This window comes from Nelumbo lutea, chromosome 4 (genome assembly GCF_056320005.1).
Source record: "Nelumbo lutea isolate HS-2025 chromosome 4, American lotus-T2T, whole genome shotgun sequence".
Taxonomy (NCBI): Eukaryota; Viridiplantae; Streptophyta; class Magnoliopsida; order Proteales; family Nelumbonaceae; genus Nelumbo; species Nelumbo lutea.
Genome location: NC_142687.1, coordinates 44,690,700 through 44,700,647, shown reverse-complemented (window position 1 = coordinate 44,700,647; position 9,948 = coordinate 44,690,700). Strand labels below are relative to the sequence as shown.

Below are 9,948 nucleotides of genomic sequence, written 5' to 3'. Positions count from 1 at the left end.
CTTTCCCTTTCTTGTGTTTGTTTGTTGGTAAATAGTGTTTTTGGGATGAGAAACGAGAGGGATGCGGGATACCAAAATGAAATGAGCGGTGTCACACCAAAATAGTGCAACCCCGGTGGGAAAAGAAAAAGCTAAGAAAATTGCTTGGCTTTTTTAAAACAAGAAGTCAACAGTCTCCTCTCCCTTTGAAGTAGCAATCCAACGGCCATGTCTCCGGTAGCTTTTCTAGCCATCTCTCTGAAAGGTAACACAAGATCCATGAATCTCTCTCTCTCTAGCGGTCCTATTCTATCCTTCTTTGTTTTTGTTTTTTTTTTTATTTATTTTTTCCGGTCCATGGTTCCTTCTTCCCTAACCCCATGTTTTTCCCCTCAATGGCTGGAAGCTCAGACATTTTTTTTCATTGTCTCTGGCAAAGGTTTTGCCGAAATAAAATCACGCTCTCCACGAGCATGCATCCATGTCCAGATTTAACATTTTAACCCCATTTGCGTAGATCACTGAAACTTTGAACCCAATAGGTTTTCTTTATGCCATTGCTCACTCTTTTTCTCTCTCATTTTTTCTAAGAAGTGAAGTGTTGAAGAATGAAATTGGTTTCACTAATTTACTATTATTATTTTTTTGAGTTTCAGCCTTGAGGAGAGATTTACGAAGAATCCAAGTATCTCCCACTCATCTGTTTTAGGATACAGAAGGAGCTAGTTTTCCTCCTAGATGAAGAAGCTTCCACTTCCGCTCCAATTTTCTGTCTGAAGTAAGAAAACTTTGATGATTGAAGTTTTCCTCTTTTCAATTTTCTTTTGCAAAACAAAATTCATAAATCCATTTGAGTGTTTTAATAACATGAGTTGCATTTGTTTTGTCTTGAATAAAGTGTTCATGAGTCATGATTAATCATCTTAACTATGGGGTTATTCTGGGAAGCATCATGAGTCATGCACAGGTTTTTTATGGATAAGTACATTGAGTAGACCTATGAACAAATTCTATGATGAATGAGCATGTCCAAATAATGAAACATTTCTTACTCTTTTAAGTGAAATTTTTGAATGAGCAAGTTTAATAACACTGTCATGCCACATTGCAAGTTCAATAGTATGTGTCATTCATTTGGGGGGTGCAAGTTGTCATAAAAGTAAATTATATGCATTTTTATCGTTGAGCATGATTTTTTTCCTATAAATTTTCTTGCAAAACAAACACTAGAAAGCGGATTTTCTCACAAAATTTTTCTCAGCAAACAAACACATTATAACTAACTGAGAAAATAAATTTTCCTCTTCTCATCCCATTCTTTCTTAGTCCAATTTTCTCAGCAATCAAACAAACCCTTAGTTAAACTACCATTAATTCATTATCTTATCAATTCCTTATGGTTTGTTTGGTTTGTGAGAAAGGAAATGGATGGAAAGAACATTGGTGGAGTATTCCACGTTTCCTGCATTTGTTTTGCTAGAAACCGAGGAAATTAGAGGGATGGGGGGTCATGCCAAAATGGTTAGACCCCGTTGAGAAGAGAAAGAAAGTTTAGGCTTTGTGAGAAAATTTATTGAGCCTATCAAACTACCGAGACTCAGACCATCGTCTTCCGCTTGCTTATCCTCCAAACTACTCACGCTCCGGTGATGTGTCTAGCGGTCTCTTGCAACGGTAAGCATATATCCAACTTCCTCTCGTGTTTTCCTTTTATTTTTAGACCATTTTCATTCACTTTCGTGATTTCTTCTCCATTGACATCTTTTCGTTTTGCTTCTTCAACCATGGTTGGTTGAACAATTTTTTCATTGCTAGTGAGTAGAAACAAGGCACCAGTTCTCTAGACCTGGTGCATTTAGCACTTAGCTTAACCTTGTTGCTCTAGATCTGGCAAATTCATGTGTTCATTCCAGATCTATCACTATTTAACACCTGGTTTAGCATTGATGATCTAGATCTAGCGATTACATGTATTCGTTCAATATCTAATGTATTTCCCACGGTTTCCTCAAATTGACCATGGTTTCCGCCGACTTCCACCCATTAACACTACTATCCTAGGTCTGTGTGTCAATTTCCTCCATTTAACATTTGACTAAACATACTTCTGAGCCTCAACCGGCCTATGTGTTAATTTTGTTTTATTTTTTCTTTAACATTGTTTATTTAGTGTGTTTACTTGCTTGTTCAATTAATATGTTTGATTTGTGTGTAAAAACTTGTAGATGTAGATGTATATTCCATTCCATGAAGTATTTCATTTTGGTTTATATGTGAATGAATCTTTGGATAGTTACTTTGTTATTCAAAAGTAAGCCATTGTTTATTTTGCTTTCCTTTTGTTCTTCATAACAAGAAAACATACTTCACACAAATGTGTTCCATATAGTTTTGTTGCTATTTAAAAAGACCATAGAATTACACTAAGGGGCGTTCTTTTTTTGGATTTTGAGAGGAGAGAAGTTGGTCAATGGGATTTTGATTCCGATTGATAAAAAATCCCATGTTCTTTTTTCAGATTTGTGTGGGGACCAGGGAAAATTTATTTTCCTAGGTATCACTTACCCCATCTCCTAGGTGGGTAAATAACTTTCCCACCTTGGGGGAAAGTTGCCAACACTTGAATGGGACAAAAATGTCCCTTATAATAATGGATTTTTATGGCTAAAATGGTCATTGTCTGGTTTGCATGGGAAATAAAAGAACATGGGTAAATGCACTTACTTGGGTAAGTCTTTCTTGGGAAACACTTACTTGGGTAAGTGCATTTACCTGGATAAGTACCTTACCAAAAAGTGAACGGGGCCTAAAATGAAATATACTGCAGTAGTTATGAATATATACATTTTCTCTTGTAGCATAAAACTAATTCTTTACTGATTTGTAAAATTGAATATACTATTCTAATTTACAGGTATCTTGAATATCCTCTTGAAAATACGGTGGGGGAGAGCGGGAAAATGAAAGAGAGAGGGAGAAAGAGGGAGATATAAAGAGAGGGATGGAGAGTTAGGGGGAGAGAAAGAGATATATAGAGATATAGATGGAGGGGGAACATGAGAGAGAGAGATAGAGGGATGGGGATAGTGAGGGGGAGAGAGATAGAGAGAAGGGGAACATGAGAGAGAGAGAGAGTGGGGAGACAGATGTAGAGAGAGAAATGGAGAAAGGGATGGAGAGAGAGGGAGAAAGGGATGGAGAGAGAGGGATGGGGAGAGTGAAGGGGAGAGAGATATAGAGATGCAGAGAGAGGGGGAACTTGAGAGAGAGAGAGAGAGAAATATATATAAAGGGGACATTAGGGGGAGAGAGAGATGGAGCAAGGAAGAAAGGGGGATAAAGAGTGTAGCACCAACAAAAGTGATATTTATATCAACATAAATAATTTATTGATATGTATGTTCTCCTATTAGAAATATAACCCAACATGTTACAAATGATCTAATTATAAGTTCATCATTGTGGAATCCTTTTACAATGCCATCTAATCATGGACCTTGGAACTTTGTGTCATATGTTGGATCACTTGTTTTATATTCCATAGATGGATAATGAAATGCTAATTATGATTGTTGTAGTTGCATTGACCATTGTACAAGAATGGTTGGACTATGTTAATAGGGAACCTTCCGTTAACTGAGAATTATAAAGATAAGATCTATGGGATCGATTATATAGGGGACAACAGATTGATTGTTACAACCAGTTAAGAATGGGTAAGGAAACCTTCTACTAGCTTTGTAAAATCCTATGGGAGACTAGACGACTCCATGATACACTGAGGACTACTATTGGAAGAACAAGTTGCTAGATTCCACACATAAATAGGGTTGTGTTGTGGAATTGGATACCAAACTAGCTAAAACCAAACATTTTACAAAATTTTCTCATCAACCAAACATTGAAAAGCTTCTATGAGATAATATGTCCGAACAAAGAAACACAGGTACCCAAGTTGAGAAAATAAAATTTTACTTTCTCATCCCATTGTTCCTCAACAACCAAATGGACTATTAGTGATTCTTTTGTATGTGGAACATTTCTTCCTTGTTCCGTTTTGATATCATGATTATCTTAGAAAATCGGCTTAAAATTCTTATAAATATGACCACACTTCACACTCACTTAAATTAATTACTTAGGTGGCGTTTGATAAATCTGAAATCTTAAAAGTTAAAAAGATGTTAAAAGTGTCTAAAATCTGAAAAGAGGCATGGATGCTTTTCTACTTTTTAGAAGTTCTAATTGATTTCAACATCTGAAATTCCCCGGTGTTATCTGAAACTCCCCACCCTACCTCGAATAGCACCATTGTCAGCCAACTAAGAGCAGCGATAGTGGCGGCTGACAAGAAGAAAGGGGGAGAGAGAGAGAGAGAGAGAGAGAGAGAGAGAGAGAGAGGGAGGGAGAAGGAAATCGAACAGAACCACCAACTGAGAATGCCGCTACTGAGAAATTGAACAGGACCACCGCTGACTGATTAAGAGCAACAACAATGGCTGCCTTCGGGAAGACATGGGAGAGAGAACACGAGAAAGAGGGAGGGAGGGAGAGGGAAATCGAACAGGACTGCCGACCGAGAACACCACTGCGGAGAAATTGAATAGGGCCACCGCCGGTCGACTGAGAACAGCGGTAGTGGTGGCCGACGAATATAGTGTTTGTTCGAGTTCCCTGTCACCATCTCCCTTCGAGTGTTGTCCTGCGTCACTGATGGTTAGGAGTCGAATGAAAAAAGTTTGGGTTTAAAAAGGGATATCCATTTCAATATTATGAGGGGCATTTAAGACTTTAAAACACATTTGAAACGCGTCTGAGCACGTTCAGTGATGGCCCGCAATCTAAACATTTCAGATCTGAAATTCAATTTCAGATCAATTTTAAGATGCATACACAAACGCTTATGGAATCTGAAAAGTAATGTTTTTAGATTTCATAACTCTTAAAAGTGTTATCAAACACCACCAAAGTGTGCATTGCAATACACCTTTCGAATTCATAAAAGGTTTGTAGTGGTAAGAATTATTTGATAGATGTTCATAGCAAAGGTTAAGCCATCAAGTACGTTCTCTTTTTTCAATTTGAAGCTTTTTGTTGCTTGTAGTGGTTGTTGAATCCACCTCCACCTGGATTCTTATATAATCATTAAGAAACTGCTGCATTTCCGTTTTCCTATCTACTGCTAGCACCTTCCCTTTCGCCTCCACCACCTTACTCCCCATGAGCGGGTTGTTCGCCTCCATTGGTAAGATGTATATTTTGACCCAAAGGCTGCATTTGGTTGCAACACAATTTCATTTACACTAGTACAAATACATGGGAGTACAAATAAAAAATATGCAAAATTTGGTTTAATTTTGTTTTGGATTTTATTTTATTATGCTTCAGGTCTTATTTTATTTCATTTTTACTGCAAATAAGTAAAATAAAGGTAAAGTTTGAAATAAAAGTAAATCAGAATTTGCACCCAAATCATTTGCACTACCAGAGTTTTGCACTAATGCAAATAAATTTGCGTTGCAACTAAACACAGCCAAAGTAAGTGCAACCAAATTTGTATATCAGCCAAACACACCCAAATCATGGCTAAATTGTATCGATGCTAGGCCTGTGTTTTTCCCCTATGGTTGAATGAGTAGTAATTGCTTGTCGAAGTTCCAACTTCCATGGCCTATTTTCAACCACTCCTTGCATATGCTTTGCACTTGTGATAAAGCTATAACCTAGGCCCGGGGGCCTATGCTTGAAACATAAATTGATCCAGACCTGATTATGAACCTATATATTGTATGCATAAAACAATATACATAATATTTCCTATATTATGTCATATAATATGTATACAAAATTTATTTTATAAATTGTATAAAATAACAAATACTAAATTTGCATTTCAATATTTTGAACCTTGCACTTAAGGAGATGGGGCCCAAACAAAAGTGAGAATTATTGTTAATAATTTTACTTCAGTCCAGATCTCCGACTCTTAACTAAGGTTTACACTAACCAAGGTTCAAAAAATTTCGCAAAGTATATTAGTTGATACGCTATGCAGAACGTGTAAAATTCATTTGTTCTGTTTCTTTTTATATGTATCACGTTAATACAGACCCATATCAGGCTGTTTTAGCTGATACGGGCCCAAAACAGTCCAACACAACCCAATACACTTGATTTTTTTTTAGGTGCCCTTCATTCATTAATCTCTTTAATTACTTCTATATTTAATTCTAACTTTTCTTTCATTAATTAGTCATTTATTCCTACTTTAAATTTAAAATTACTTTTATATTTAATTCTAATTTTTCTTCCATTAATTAGTCAATTTTTCCTACTTTAAATTTAAATTTGAATTTTAGCACCTATTCGAATTCTCTTATTAATTCCACTAATTAATGATACTCTCTCATTGATTTCATTTTGTTAATGTAAAAACTACAGACTTTAAACAATGGCAAGATTCGGACTAGTCACTAGGTTTTAACAACCGTGAGCCACCACTAGGTCATGCCCATTTGTTTGTTATGGTCATATGCATTATAATTTTTAAGTAAATTTTCTCTTTTCTTAATAGATATTTATTAGTAAATGCTAGAATTAATTATTAAAATTTATATACTAATAAATATTAATATAAATTGATGTACACATAACATTTATATCGGTTATTTGAAAATTGATGTATACATATTCATATTTTAATTTTTTCTCACATTTTATTTATTCCATCATTTTTTCAACAATTATTGATTGTAATTATTTATAATTAAATGATTATAAATATGGATTTTTACATTTAAATAACTTATTTACAATCATTTAAAACTTGTAATTATTGTTAGTAATATATTTTTTAGGATATATTTGAATTTCCTAAAATATTTATAGTATCTTAATTTTTCGTCCATATCTATGCGTATCCAAAGCGTATCTTGATACGTCTCTTAAGATTGTCTTTCCGATATTGTTTGCGTTTCTGATACTTTGAACCTTGTGTGCAGTTATGGTGCCTTGTGGATAGAGAATCTAGACTCTTCTAAATGCAAGTTGGATGCAGCTCTTGGATACAAATTTCAAATTCGGACCCTATGGTCCTTGGGGTACAAGCCCAATAACTTTCAAGAGAAAATACCATTGTTTTCAACCCACCATTGATGCGACCAGTTAAACCGTTTGAATTGTCACTGGACTAGGATTTTAGGTCTGTTTCAGTCAAAACCCATTAGGTGGTCAAAAACCATTGATTTGGTAAAAAATTGTCTGATCCAATTAGTTCAACTATTGACTTGTTAGACTTGGTCATTGGGTTGCGGGTTGCATACTCAAAGCATGCAAACTTTTAGAAGCCATAACTTTGCACTTTGATGTCTGATTGTGGTGATTTTTTTTTTTTTTTTTTTTGAGTAACTTTTCGAGATCTATGCATCCCAAGGTGGCATAAACACCTTTTTTGGCCACAAATTGCAATTTTTAATACTTTCATAAATAAAAAATAAAAATGAATTAAAAACATAAATTAAATATAAAAATACATATAACATATCTAGTGAGGAGTAATTTGGCCCTCTAGTGACATCACGACACATGGCACCCCATAACCATCATATAACACCTCTATTCCATGTAAGCATTGACTTTGGAAGTACTTCAAATACATTGCGCCTGTCTTAATCTCCTCGACCCCACCTCAATAGGCCGACCTATGGATGCCCTGGAAGATGGCAGGTCGGCGTAAGAGGCGTCTTGCCTTTACTAACCTAACCAAGGTTTGATTGGTAACTTGCACGATGTGATGGGCGACCTCCTTCATGAGCAAGTTATCATGTCCAACTGATTCAGGACCACATCGCTACACCAATGGAATTGACTCCCATCCTGCCCGCTTCAGAGGCAATCAGATAGGTGTTATCAATTTATGCAAATTCCGTCTCTGGCATGAAATCACCTGCAAACCAAACAAGCCGGTGATCTCAGATGCGCTACATGAAGTCCACAACAACCTCTGCCTATATAAAGGTGCCCCATTCCTAAAAAAAAGCGTGTGATTTAGCTCTCAAGCATTCTAACTCTCTTACTTTTTAACTCTCACAACTCTTTGCTGACTTATGCATCAAAGTGCCCATCCCAAATACTCTAACTGTTCTCTTATAGTTTGGCCTTCCAACCTCACACGCTGACGTTTGAGCTGTCATTCCAGCAAAGAATTACTGGATTGTGCTACATCAATATATATATATATATATATATATATATATATATATATATATATATATATATATATATATATATATATACACACACACATTTGGGATATAGATATCAGTCATGCCCTTGCGGCACTAAACTTAAAATAAAACTAAGTTATTTCAACACTCCCCCTCAAGTTGGGATATAGATATCAATCATGCCCAACTTGTCAGATAAATCATCGTGCCACAAGTGATGTAAGCCTTTTGTAAATATATTTGCCAGTTGTTCTTTAGAATTCACATATGAGGTGCACACTTCCCCATTAACAATTTTCTCTCTAATGAAGTGTTTGTCAACCTCTATATGCTTAGTTCTATCATGAAGAACTGGGTGGGCTGCAATATTGATGGCAGCCTTGTTATCACAATACAAGGACACAGGGCTATCAACAGGAAAACCCAGTTCATTCAACAGATTCTTTATCCACATGCCTTCAGCCACCCCATGGGACATTGCTCTATATTCAGCTTGAGCACTAGACCTAGCCACCACATTTTGTTTTTTGGTTCTCCATGTGACTAGGTTTCCTCCCACAAAGGAACAATACCCACTAGTAGACTTTCTGTCATCAACTGATCCAGCCCAATCAGCATCTGTATATACTTCAATCTTCAAATGACCATTCTTTTGGTATAACAAACTAGCTCCAGGAAACCTCTTTAGGTATCTGAGTATTCTTTTTGCTGCCTCTAAGTGTGTGGTCTTAGGAGCATGCATGAACTGACTAAGAACACCTACCGCATAAGCAATGTCTGGCCTGGTCATGGATAAATACATAAGCCTTCCCACAAGTCTCTGGAATTGTTTTACATCTTTGACAACTTCTCTGACCTTGCTGTCCTGGCTTCTTATTCTAATCGGGCTTTTTACTCATTTCCTGAGCCCACTTTGGCTTCCCATGAAGCTCCCAACATGTCTCCCGAGTATGCCTAGACTTTTGATAGTGTGTACACCATAACTTATCTTTGTCATCACCTCTCTTCTGGAGGTCACTCTTCTTGAAGGAATTTCCACCACCTGTAGCAACACTCCCTTTAGCTGCTAAAGCCACATGCTCTCCTTTAGGATTATTCATCACATTCCGCCTACTCTCTTTTGACTGCACCAGAGCATATACTTCTCGTACAGATGAGAGATCTTTACCCCCCAATATTTGAACCCTGATAGATTCATATATAGGATTCAGCCCTAAGAGAAAGGCAAACACTCGTTGCTGTGAAACCAGAGACTTGTATGCTTTGGCATCTGCATCACACTTCCAGTCTATATTCTGATAGTGATCGAGTTCCTTCCGAATAGAAGTCAGGTTTGAATAGTAGACGGAGAGACTCCTCTCCCCTTGTTTACAAGTTGAGGAGGCAACATGCAACTGATATATTTTAGCATAATACCGTTGTTCGGAGTATGTAGACTGTCTGCTCCCATATCTCATGAGCTATTTCTACCCACATGAAGGTCTTTCTCACTTGTTGCAGCATAGACAATAACAGCCATGACATCACCATGCTATTTTCCTGGTCCCACCTATCATGTTCCACACCACTAGACCGGGGTTTTGTAATTCTACCATTGATGTATCCTGCTTTTCCCCTTACGATTAAGTAAAGTTTGATTCCCTTGACCATTCTAGGTAATTAAAATCGTCAAAGGGAATCACAACCATGGGAAAACTCATACCAAAACCTCCGTTCATCCCACTCTGACTAGAGGTAACACCAG

At 36.6% G+C, this 9,948-nt stretch overlaps 1 long non-coding RNA gene and 1 pseudogene across 2 annotated transcripts in view; one reads left to right on the top strand and one right to left on the bottom strand.

The window, feature by feature from the left end:
- Positions 1-335: 335 nt before the first annotated feature.
- Positions 336-7,440, top strand: LOC148855516 (uncharacterized). Its single transcript, XR_016112924.1, has 3 exons — positions 336-521; positions 636-757; positions 6,981-7,440. It is a non-coding gene; the product is annotated as an uncharacterized LOC148855516 (long non-coding RNA).
- LOC148855515 (protein argonaute 1B-like) overlaps positions 4,886-9,948 on the bottom strand; it is a 27,863-nt pseudogene continuing 22,800 nt past the window's right edge. Inside the window, exon 10 of the transcript XR_016112922.1 lies at positions 4,886-5,250. The product of XR_016112922.1 is annotated as a protein argonaute 1B-like (transcript). The remainder of the gene's footprint in view (positions 5,251-9,948) is intronic.